Raw genomic sequence first — 12858 nt, forward strand, 5'->3', positions numbered from 1 at the left:
ACCAGGTGCATTAGAGCCACTTTCCAACGTCAACCCCAAGAAAGTGAAATATGGAAAGCCCGTCCCTGCAGTAATGCCCCAGGGTTCCCTTTAAGTGCCCCAAAGCCAGGAACCGGTCACTCCCAAAGCCAGTTACAGCCCCCACTGCTTCCAGTAACACTAGGCAGGTGGCACACACCTGGAGGAAGAGAAATGCCAGGCTTTCGCATGGCTGTTTTCCCCCTCCGGTCCAGAACAAATCCTTCTTCAAATGTCTTCACATCCTGAGTGTAGGAGGAAGTGAAACTTTCCGTCTGTCTTTCAGAAGAGGCGGTCTGTTTATAGAAAAATCATGCAAACTAGATGGCTGCCTCAGGGGAGGACTCTCTGCCACTCAGAAAACACAAGAGCCCTTGGCTTTCTTTCTCCTCCCGACTCCGGCCCCTTGGTCCCTTGCCTTGGGTCTTGGTGGGACAACTGTCACTTTTTCAGAATACTGGAGCTCTCCAAACCTCTGACCACAGGCCACGGAGGCATTTCCTTCATCCTGTTTCACATTCTTTGCTTTGCAGTGGCCAAGCCGAGAGGAAATGGGTTCTTGTTGGAACAGGGCCTTCTGGGCGGTGGGATGGCTATCGTGGGATTGACAGTCTGAAGGAGTGTCTGTTACAAGCAGCAGTGGATGCGAACTGGCCTGTGGTCAGTCCGTGGTGAAGAGGGAGTCCGTCCTAGGACAGGCCATTTCAGCGTCTGCTGTGCCAGCTCCTGAGCCCGAGGGTACCCTACCTGGTGTTTGCCTCCAGGATCCCAAAGCCTCCCTGTAACTGAGGCTGGTGTGGTCCAGCCACTCCCAACACAGGACTAGGAACTGCGCATTTCCTGCCTTTTATCTTCTAGGTGTTGGGGATGTGTCCAAATGACCAAACCACAACACCACCCCTGGGGCAAGGGCCAGTATACAGAGAAGACTCCAAGAAAGCTGTGCCTGCAGCCTTTGCAGATGGGAGAGGAGTCTGAGGCATCATGGGCCAGCCACCATCTGCTCACCCCAGGCCAATCCTCCACTGGCTGAGGACAGATGCCTAATGTATACAGCAAATGTATACAGTCCGTGTGGAGACACGCTACAGTTGTTGCTGCCACATTGTTAATTCTGGATTCCTCCCTGGGAATCCTGGGAAAACTTCACTGTGGAATTTTATCATTGGCTGGAGAGCATCAGGCCCACCCTTGCCTGATGCCTGAGTGGAGTTTTGGAAATGAGCCCAGCTTTGAAAAGAGCGCAAGTACACAGAGCATGAACACACCAGGTGACTTTCAGGTGATGCAACTGGTCTTGTAACAAATCAAACACATGAGAATTTAGGTCCCCAGACAGGGTGTCCTGAGTCATCTCCCAAGGAGTGGCAGGGACATAGGTCTGTCTGAATTTATCCTAGTCTAACACAGAGGGAGGAGCTGCTTTGATAAAGTGTGAGATTGCCTTGCTGACTTATCTTCTTAATCCTATGTGTCTTTCCTTCTTGTTTCCCCACAGAAGCCTGCTTGCCCCCACCCTCCGGCCCTCGTCTGCCTACATCCAGGTTTTTCCCCCTCAGCTTCTCATCCCAAAGATACAACAAGGGCTTAGACCACTCCGACTCCCAGGAAGCAAGCACCCCTGTATTCTGGTAACAACCTCTCCTTCTTCTAGTCCACTGCCTGGGCCTTGGTTCTTGCCCTTCAGGGGGAAGAGGCCCACGGCTTGCTTCTTCTCCAGGAGGGAGCCCGCAGAGTCTCAGTTTTTACGTATTTGGGACCAGTGCACTCTAGTGTGGGGTGAAGAAGAACACACGGATGTGTGCAACTGAGGAAGCTGGTCAGAAAGTCACCCCTGGGTATTGACCCTTATGTGGCTGTTTTAAGAAATAACAAGATCTCCCAAAGGGTGGGCTGATCACCCTCAAAAGGAAAATGAACCCACAAGCTACCCTTGAAACCCGTCCCATGCTTTTCTTAGGAAACACAGGCGTCTCCAGACCATTGCTTTTTTAAGAGGCAGAGCTTGAAGGTGCTCTGAGAAGAGCAAGCACTTCATCCTTCTTGCAGACAAATTAATTCCTGTTAAGTCTGGAACCAATCTGGCTGGAAGCAAAGACTATCACAGCCAAATCTCCTATTTGTGATGCCTCTGGCACTTTGTTGCCAACCCAAAAGCCTCATAAATGTCCCCTATGTCTGTCTGGGCTCCCAGCATCCTGAGAAAGAGGCTGGGCCAGAGGTCCTGTGTACTGGTTTTTCTTTTTAAAAATTCTTTATTGCATTAATTTCTGTGTGCATGCACAGGTGTGTGTGCACACACCATGGTGTGGATGTGACAGTCAGAGGACAACTTGTTTTCTCCTTCCACCATGTGGGTCAGCTTGGCAGTAGAAACCTTTATTGGCTGGTCCATCACACTGGCCCACTGTGTGCTGTTTTTGGAGTCACTGCCATGAAGCTTGGTTTAAATCACAGGCTTCTGATGCCAGAATCTGGAAGATGAAGGCAGGAGGACATCCTCAGCTGCATAGCAACTTAGAAGCCATCCTAGGCTGTGTGGGACCCTGTCATCCAGCTAAGGGAGTCTCTGGAATGTGTCCACTGCTCTCTGGAAACAGAGCTCCCAGCACCAGCCAAAACTGCCTTTATTTTCCTTAAAATGCAAAGCAAGCAATATGGAGTTGAATTTTATCAAAACAGCAATAACTACTTCTGAAAGCAATCTTGGAGAAAAAGGCCAGTCTGCACAAAATCAGCACAGCCATTATAGCTTCTGTTACCAGAATCTGAGGTCTGTGCTGCCCGCTGTTCTGCTGCCAAGCTGGTGGAAGGGGAGCAGAGGAGGCCCCCATCTCAAGTCTCTCTCTCTCTCTCTCTCTCTCTCTCTCTCTCTCTCTCTCTCTCTCTCTCTCTCTCTCTCTCAGGGTTTAGGTTGCAGGCTGAAGAAAAGTCCAGCAGTCAGGCAGCAAGGCCACCTGCTGGGTGAGGTTCCGTGTCTAGAGGTGGGTCCTCTTCCCTTAGCATTTAGAGGGAATGTTGCAGTGGCCTTGCTCTAGGGTGGGGTGGGTGGCCCATTACCCACTTGCAGCGGTAGAATAACCATGTGTAAACCAACAACTATGGCTGCTCGTCTGCCAGACTTCCACCCGGAGAACCGCTGGTGACGCAGGGAAAACCAAATGAAGAGGCTTTTTCTGCAAGTGAGAAAGCCTGTGCTTGTGCACGCTCTCCCGCCCCCCTCTCCTCTCCTCTCCCCTTCCCTCCCCTCCTCCTCCCCCTCCTCCTCCTCTTCTCCCTTTTCAACCATCTGAGGATTGATATAGGGCCTTGCACAAAAGTATTCTACCGCTGAGCTAATACATTCCCAGCCCTTAACATTTGGGGGGGGGGGGGGGGGGCGGGCAGGTGAAGGGAGGAAGATCAGTCCAAGAACATCCTCAGCAAGCCGGGCAGTGGTGGTGGCCCATGCCTTTAATCCCAGCAGAGGCAAGCAGATCTCTGTGAGTTTAAGGCCAGCCTGGTCTACAAAGCGAGTCCAGGACAGCCAAGGCTACACAGAGAAACCCTGTCTCGGAAAAGAAGAAGGAGAAGAAGAAGAAGAAGAAGAAGAAGAAGAAGAAGAAGAAAAAGAAGAAGAAGAAGAAGATCCTCAGCTAATAGCACGTTGGACCTTGGGCTACAGGAGATGGTGTCCTAAAGCTCAGAAAGTCCTTGGCATCTGTCCAGTGCTCTTTGAGAGAAAGGACTTCTCTTCGATAAAGGAAGGGAAGAAAAGGACAGTTTCAAATGAACCCCTGTTTTATACTAACATTTTGCACACAGGGTGGAGGAAATAAGGCATGGTATAGACGCTAGGCATGGTGGCGCACGCCTTTAATCCCAGCACTCCGGAGGCAGAGGCAGGCGGATCGCTGTGAATTCGAGGCCAGCCTGGTCTACAAAGCGAGTCTAGGACAGCCAAGGCTACACAGAGAAACCCTGTCTCAAAAAATAAAAAAACAAAAACAAAAAAGAAAGAAAGAAAAAGACATGGTATAGAGTTTGGCCAGGAGACTGGGTATTTGCAAAAACATGGACTTCCTCCCCAAGTCTAGCAGGACACGAGCCTTCTGAGACCCCTGTCTCCCATGCTGTCAGATGTCTCATCTACTTCCTGTCTTCCCCTGCCTCCTCCTCCTCTTCTTTTTTGAGGGATTGAACATAAGCCACTTTACCTGGAGGGAAGGTGAGGCAGGTCCCTCCTCCCTGAGGAAAAAGCCTCTTCATTCGGTTTTCCCTGCGTCACCAGCGGTTCTCCGGCTGGAAGTCTGGCAGCCGAGCAGACGTAGTTCTTGGTTTACACGTTGCTATTCTACCGCTGTAAGGATTAATCAACATTTGGGCTTTAGTCATAACATAGCTAATGCATAATTTTGCTTGCTTCATGGAAAATTAAATAAAGAATTGGCAGCACATTAAACAAATGGTTAAATTAATTTTTTTTCCTCCGAGTCGTGAACAGTAATCATCAATGCTGCCGGCAGACTACTGTGCTGATCCAGAGGCTCCGGATGCCCCACCCCTACCCTGTTGCCACCGGATTGACCAGTATGACCCAGATTGTGACAAAGTCCAGAACACAGAAGGGACCCAGAGGGGATGAGGTAAATAGCAATGACATAGGCCATGCACTAGGAGGATGAGGCCAGCATACTTAACATTAAGTATGGCAGATGAAAATATTGCTTCGAGGCAACTCAGTCTCAAAGAGTCTAGTTAGATAATTGTGGGGTGTCACCTGCATTCTGATTCCTTGCTAAGCCTCTATAAGAAAAAGGAAGGACACAGCACCATGCTCCATCCTTCCTGTAGAGCCCTAAGAAGCCCACTCACTGTATGCTCACACACAAGCCCATCCTCCCGGTCAGTGATGCCCAACTTGTAGAAGACTTTGGAAAGCTGTGGCCATGAGTACCAGCGCCAGTCAAGTTCACTCTGGCCTTCTCTAAAGAAACCTGCCCCTAAAAAAAAAAAAAAAAAGGAAACCTGCTCTCTGCCAAGTTAGAGCAAGCTTGGGTCGTGGTCATGTGCAGAGTCTGCAAACACGCTCCGCTAGGCATGGAGCCCTTGGAAGATTTGTTTTGATCTCTTCCAGACCGTTGCTCAAAGGGATTGGGGCCCTGGGCTGTTCCCTAGAGTCCCAGCTCCTTGACTGTTGTCCATCTTTTAGTGAAAAGGATTTGCAGCTGTTAAGGATGCTTCAGAGGCGAGAAGACCACAAGGCCTGTTGCCTGAGAAGACAAGAAGAGGAGAAAGGGGGACTCTGTTGATCCTCTAGCATGATTTTACACATGCTGCAGTGTCTGCCTTACATATTCTAGGGGCACGGCAAGCACCTGTCTCTGACAGTACTTTAGGAGGGTTTGTTCAGCATTCCATTGCATAATGAAACCACTGACCATCCACCTAGACACATTCTCAAAGGCTAAGGACAGCCACAACTTGAGATTGCACTGTGTTTCTTGTACTAATGCTATTCGTTTCACTGGGAGATTACAGAAAAATCCCATTGTGAAAAACATACACCCAGGCTGAAAAGTAACATTAAGTTATGTAAGGCACATAACATCAAGTGACTTCTTTACCTACCTATGCAATTCTTTCTGTAAGGAAAAAAAAAATCTCCTCAAAACAAAATTTTAAAAATAATTAAGTTATCTGTTTCTGGTTAGGTAGCTATAAAATAATGTACTATAATATAAGGTTTTTTAAAAATGAATTCTTCATTAATTTTATTTTTTGATAGTTTCTGTCAGAGTGTCAACAGTAGAATATTCTTAGTCCAAATTGAAACTAATTAAAAGTTATTTGAGGAACACAAGTGAATAACAATGTTTAACATTTCACACCTCTCAGAATAGAACTCAGGCAGCTGACAAATGGAGGGTGAAATGTTCATGATTTTGACTCTTCTGAAAAAAACAGCAGAGACTAAAGTTTGCTTATGTAACTGACAGAAATCCAGGATTCTCCGCGGCCCCACCTTTGTGTTGGCCCAGTCCAGAAAACGGAATAAAGAACAAATCTTTTCTCTCTCTTGAGCAAATGCCAAAACTAGGAGCGTGTTTTAAGTATCTAGCGAAGTTGCTTAAAATCACTATCCCCGGCTTCTCCCTCACTCTCGGGGGCCAGTTCTTGAGGCCTTCTGGTTTGCCCAGCCCCTGCACATCACTCCCGCCCTTCTCTGAATTAGCAAACCCCGCCCCCTTCATTGTCACTCAACCCAGCTTCCCAGGCAGCGGTGCTTTTGCAGGTGGCTGTCACTGAGACTCTGCCTGATCCAGGGACTAGGAAGAGCCAGCCAGCCAGTCGTTTCCCACTGAAGCATTTTCTGCATTACCCAAGGGGTCAGGCCCAGCCACAATTCCTACCCACTGTGTCTTAGTGAGGGTTTCTATTCCTATGATAGAGAAAGAACTCAAGGCAGGAACTGACAGAGAGGCCGTGGAGGGGTGCTGCTTACTGGCTTGCTCCTCGTGGCTTGCTCTGCCTGCTTTCTTATAGCGCCCAGGAGCATCATAATTGACATCAGAAACGCCTGATTGTGGAGCTGGAAAGATGGGTCAGCTAGAAAGGTACTTGCTACTCAAGAGTGAGGACCTGAAGTCAGATCCTAAGCACCCAAATACAGAGCTGGATGGCGGCGGTGAGGTGGGGGAGGGGAGGGCTGTCTTTGTCATCCAGAGCCGGGGAGGTAGAGACGGATGAACCCACGCAGTTTGCTGACCAGCCAATCTGGCCTAAGCACTGAATTCCAAGTTTAGTGAAAGACCCTAGCCAATCTAGCCTAAGCGCTGAGTTCCAAGTTTAGTGAAAGACCCTATCTCACGAAATAAAGTGGGGCTGGGCACGGTGGCGCACACCTTTGATATCAGCAGTCCCTCCCACGCTGCCCCCCACCCCCATCCCCACCCCAGGGCAGAGGCAGGTGGATATCTGAGTTCAAGACCAGCCTGGTCCACAGAATGAGTTCTAGGACAGCCATGGGAAAGCAAGGAGCTGATTGAGAAAGTTGGCCTTCGACTGCCCAACACACACGCATGTGCACCTGCATGTACACATACCGGTGCACGTACACACCACACACATGAACATGTATACACACAAAGAAACATCAAACTCTGGTTAGTCTGCAATTTGCAGCCGAAGTAATCTTGGACACAGGGCAGGTCACACCACCCTGCCTGTGAGAACGAAGCGGGAGTGCAGGATTTTTTCAGCTCAGTGATGATCTCCTTCTCATCTCCCTGAAAGTGAGAGCTTGTGACTAGGTGGGACAGCCGCGCCTACTGCTGTGAACCACCGCTCCAAGGCTGGGAGGCCCCCGGAGGAGAAAACGGTGTGTGTCTCATAGGAAGCATTTTACCACTACCTGCCTGAAGTGCTTGTTTCAGAGCTTGTCTGTGTTGGGTCGGGGTGGGTCTGATGACGCATATATGGGAATATACACATTAAGGGGGATGAGACAGGGGAATTACAAGTTTGAGGTCAGCTTAGGGTATACAGAGGGACCCCCGTCTGACAACAAAACTTCAAAACAACAATAGCAAAATAGAGTTGAAAGGCCTGAGCATTTCTGCAGACCGCAGCCATGACAGAGGCAGGTCACTTGGTATGAACTGCATAAAATCTGTCGCCTTGAAGAAAACATCAAGTTCCTCACAGCCAGCCCTCTGGCCACCCGACTCAGTTCCTCGGGATTTAAGGCTGCACAGTGACGGGAGCTGAGCTGCACTCCAGCTGAAACACTTCTGAGGAGAACTCGCTTCCTTGGAATGCTCAGAGCTGCAGAGTCCTAAGACTTACACGCTGGCTGGCTTATTCCAGAGTGAGGACCGGGGCACAGCAAGTGACACCAGAGCCAGGAGAACCAGCTCTTTCCAGTTCTGAAAAGGCTGACGCTCGACCACCGCTTTAACGACGGTTTGTTGCCACCTGCTGGGCGTTTGGGCTGCTGCACAGCCCTCTGTAAAGGTGACGCTCGCAGCCCCATCAAAGTATGGAGACCACTGTAGTGGAATACGCCTTTAATCCAAGAACTAGGTGAGTTCAAGGCCAGTCTGGTCTATATAGTTAGTTCCAGACTAGTCAGGGACCCTGTCACAGTAAAATTAAATTAAATTAAGACATGGGTGGAATATGGGCTGCACTAAATTGGATTTAGTGGGTTGTCCTTTTGTTTAAAAGAATAGTGTGAATTTGGGAGCAGGAGGAATACAGGAGTTGAGGATGAGAATTTGGAGTGAGTCTACTCTAAATATGTTGCATAAATATATATGAAATTATAAACATATAATAATAGAATAAATATGAAGAATAAACTTTTAAAAATGTGAGTGGGGACAGAAGTGAAGGGTCCACAGCAATCTACTCATTAAACCATGAAAATTAGGGAGCTGGAGAGTTGGTTCAGTGGCTAAGAGCACTGTCTGCTCTTCCAAAAGACCTGGGTTCAATTCCCAGCACCCACATGGCAGCTCACAACTGTCTGTAACTCTAGTTGCAAGGGATCTGACACCTTCACACCAATGCACATAAAATAAAATTAAATAAATGTAAAAACCATAAGAATTAGTGTGCCTCCTACTTATTTACTGTTTTGTTTGATGCACTTTTTATATACTAACTTTCATTCATTCACTAGGAAGGTACTTTGGAAGGACCCCAAATGGCACCAAGGTTATTGATAGACTGATAGTCACATTCTCACTTTACCTAAAATAAAAGCATAAAGTGGATCTGTCCTAGTCTTTTTTTTTAAAGATGTATTTATTTATTATTATGTATACAGTGTTCTGCTTGCACGTACACCTGTACACCAGAAGAGGGCACCAGATGCCAGTATAGATGATTGTGAGCCACTATGTGGTTGCTAGGAATTGAACTCAGGACCTCTGGGAAAGCAGACAGTGCTCTTAACCTCTGAGCCATCTCTCCAGCCCTTAGTCTTTTATTATTATTTGATAGAGGTCTGATGATAACCTGGGCTGACCTAGAACCTGGAACCCCCTGTCTCAGTCTCTGCAGTGATGAGATTCCAGGTTCCCTGCCACACCCTCTCATGCCCTTCCACGCCGTGCCACGCCCAGCCAAGAGCAGAGAGACCCAGGCACCACTCTGTTCGCTTAGCAATCTACGGGAGAGACAGACGCTGATGACTACAGAGTCACCATCACAGCACAATGAGGGAGGGTCAGAGGAAGTGGACCTCAGTGCTAGAGATACAGGGTATCTGATATGCACTGAAGTTACTTAAGTATTTCTGTGCTGTGAAGGGGGTGCGGGTGTCACAGTGGGCTGATCTGTATGTATAAAGATGTTCACTGCATGGTTTCTTATACAAGCTAATGCACACAGATATAAAGAAAGCTGCCCAAGTATCCAAGGATAAGGAATTGCGTAAGCAAATTATGGTGTGTGTGTATGCATATATGTATGTATGTATATACGTATATATAAAGAATATTCTAAAGTCATTGAACATGATAGAGGAGAGCTACATGCTCTGAGTAGGGAGTGATTTTATTATTTATTTTGCAAGTTACAATAATAAATCTCACTTCAGGAAACCTTTTTTTATGTCTCTTTTCTTTCTACCCCTGGCTACATAGTCACAGTTACTGGATCGCTGTGATCTTCCTGCAAATATGTTGTGAATTCTCCCCTTGAGAAAAGAAAAAGGTGCCCTTCGCCCAATTTTTTTTCCCTCTGTATTCCGTACTGGCTCTCAGCGCCTTTCTTTGTCACCCTTTGCAGATGTGCACCTCTAGTCCTTCTGTCCCTCTTCAATCCATTCTGGCCAGGATTTCTGCCTGTCAAAGCCACCAGTGGCCTCCACATTGCAGCCCCATCCATGGGACACTTTAGCTGCATGAGCAGTGTCAGCGCAGCCAGAAGCCCCTCCTCTCCCATGCAGCAGTGTCAGTGCAGCCAGAGGCCCCTCCTCTCCCATGCAGCAGTGTCAGTGCAGCCAGAGGCCCCTCCTCTCCCATGCAGCAGTGTTAGCGCAGCCAGAGGCCCCTCCTCTCCCATGCGGCAGTGTCAGTGCAGCCAGAGGCCCCTCCTCTCCCTCCTCCTCAGGCCCCCAGGACTGCCTCTGGCTCCCTCCTCTCCAGTTTTCGTTGCTACCCTCTCACTCCTTCCTGAGCTTTGAAGGTTTATTTTCTTCTCTACCTACATTCATTGCTTTGACCTTATCCAATCCAAACACTTTATTTAGTTTGTTTTTAAGGTTTTTTTTTTCTTTAAATGTTTTCTTACACTTATTTATTTGTGTATGCGTGTACATGCATATGTACATGTATGGACTGACTCACGTCAGAACACATGTAGGAAGGTCTGAAGACAACTTGCAGGCATCAGTTTTCTTTTTCCTCCATGAGGGTCCTAGGGATTGAACCGAGCCATTTCATTAGACCCATTCATTCATTCATTCATCATTCATAATTCATTCATTCATCCATCCATTCATTTGGTGTTGGAGATGGACCACAGTGCTTGCTAGGCAAGCTGTCTACTATGAGGCCTGTACTCCATCCTTCGCCTTGTTTAATGTGACATCTAAAAGGGCTGTTGTAGCTCAGAGCCCTTGTTCCATGTTGTCCCTTACTCTTTGAAAATCAGAACAAAAGGCTCCAAATTTCCAGACATATTTCTTGCCTGCTCTCACCTCTTCCTTGCGCCAACTTGCTAATCCAAGCCAGTTAGGCCAGGAGAGAGTCTCTCGGGTCCACAGACTGCCCAACAGAGATGTCTTGCCCTTCTAGCCTCTGCCCGACGGCAGCGTCGGCTTTGCTTGGGCATCCTGGATCCTTGAGTGACTATGTGGAAGAGGATACCCCACTACTCTCTCCCCACTCAGAATTTCATGTGTGAAAACAAAACATTTATTGTGTTCAGCTATAGAAATTCTGGGACTTGTTTGTACAGTGACTAGAACTGAGTCACAGGTGAAGGAGCTGCTGGGGGTAATAGGGTGTTTCCCTGACCAGGCACAAAGCACAAGAGGGGAAATCGATTATTTTACCAGCTCACTTATATCCTGTAATTTAAGCAGAAAATATTTATTTATTTATTTTTATTGATTTTTCAAGACAGGGTTTCTCTGTGTAGCCTTGGCTGTCCTGGGCTCGACTTGTAGACCAGGCTGGCCTTGAACTCACAGCGATCTGCCTTCCTCTCCCTCTGCCTCCTGAGTGCTGAGATTAAAGTTAGGCAGAAAAATATAAAGTAGGCGTGCAGCTCCCGCCTCTGTTCTGCAAGCCTTCTGTCTTCTTTGTTTGAACCCTGTAGAACAGGATGGTTTAACCGGATGCTGTCCTCGGGCTCAAGGCGGGAAATTTCTCTCAAGATCCAACCCGGGAAGCTGCCAGGCATGCAGGGAGCAGCAAGGGTGTCTTCAAATGACTGCTTCCTGCTAGAACCCACTCCAACCCTACAGAGAAGCTGAGTTTGCTTAGAAATCGCTTCCAGAGAGTGAAGAATTGCAAGCTGCACGCTGCGGAGCAGATTATTTGGGGAGGGAGGGAGGTGGGCGTCTTTTAAACAAAGGGATTGAAAAGCTGACCGTCTCTGCTCTCTGCTTTCCTGAGGGAGAGAGGAGGCAGCAGGAAGCAGGAATCTGGAACAAAAGCCAATAGGCCGACGCCTCTTCCCCCACTAAGTGCTGTGCTGTAATAAGGCGACACAGGATGCTCCTGTGGGCCCAGCTAACAGCTCTGGGTGGCCTAGGTTCTGCCTGACAGAGATGGGGGAGGGAATAGCCACTTAGGGTCCAGGGAAATCAGTTCACAGAGAAAGCTGTCTTTGTTAGAAGCTGCATAGGATCATATATGGAATTCTCCCGCAGCCAGGCGATTCAATACCCACCATCCTTCTCAAACTCAATACAGGCACAAAAGACGGGGCCACGCTCTCCGCCTGCCGCCTTTAGGGGGCGTATACCCTTGCGTGATTAAGGACGGTTACACAGCTGGTATCTACTCAAATCCATGGCCTCCACTGAGGCATGCGCAAGGCGTTTTTGTTAATAACTGACTCATGGGCCAGCAAGACGGCTCAGCAAGTAGAGGTGCTGGCCTCCAAGCCTAATGACCTAAGTTTGACCCCCAAGACCCACATAAGTAGGGGAACCAACTTCTGAAATTTGTTCTCTAACCTACACAGGTGCCACGGCATACCCACCACCACCCTCACATTAAACAAACAAACAAACAAACGAAAATTAAAACCCCATATATAAGGCTGTGGGGGTAGCCCAGTGGTGGAGCTGTTTTAGCTCGTTTCATTTAGCCCATATTTAGTTAGCATGTGCGAGGTCAGGATTTGATCTTGAGCACAGAACAAAAGGATAAGTTCTTGGATGATGGTCTACATATGTTTTCATGCAGCTGACACCCAACATGAATACAGCGATCATGTTAAACAGGGCACGTCGGTGTGTCTGTAGCCTCAGGGTTTGTCGAGAAGGTCTCCCCGCTTTGAGCTTGTGGGCAGCTCAGCTGTCACGCACTCACACAAGTGGTGTAAGAGGATAGCCAGCCGCAGAGGCAGCTGGCTTCTAACGCCAGCAGCCAGGCTCCAGCCAGAGTGCCAGGGACTAGGACAGGCGGCAGGCTGCTGGAGGCCACCGCAGCGCCCGCGGCCCATGGAGCTCCCGGCTTTCCTCCTGCTGCTTGCCTTCTGCTCCGGTAAGTGCCGGGCATGGGGGGCTCACCTTTGAGGGTGAAGTACTACTGTGCCTGACCCACGAGGCCACAGTCTTGTTTCTTTGCTGGAGCGCAGGCTGCATAGCCACACCTGTCATATAGCCTGATGTTG

This window comes from Acomys russatus, chromosome 24 (genome assembly GCF_903995435.1).
Source record: "Acomys russatus chromosome 24, mAcoRus1.1, whole genome shotgun sequence".
Classification (NCBI taxonomy): domain Eukaryota; kingdom Metazoa; phylum Chordata; class Mammalia; order Rodentia; family Muridae; genus Acomys; species Acomys russatus.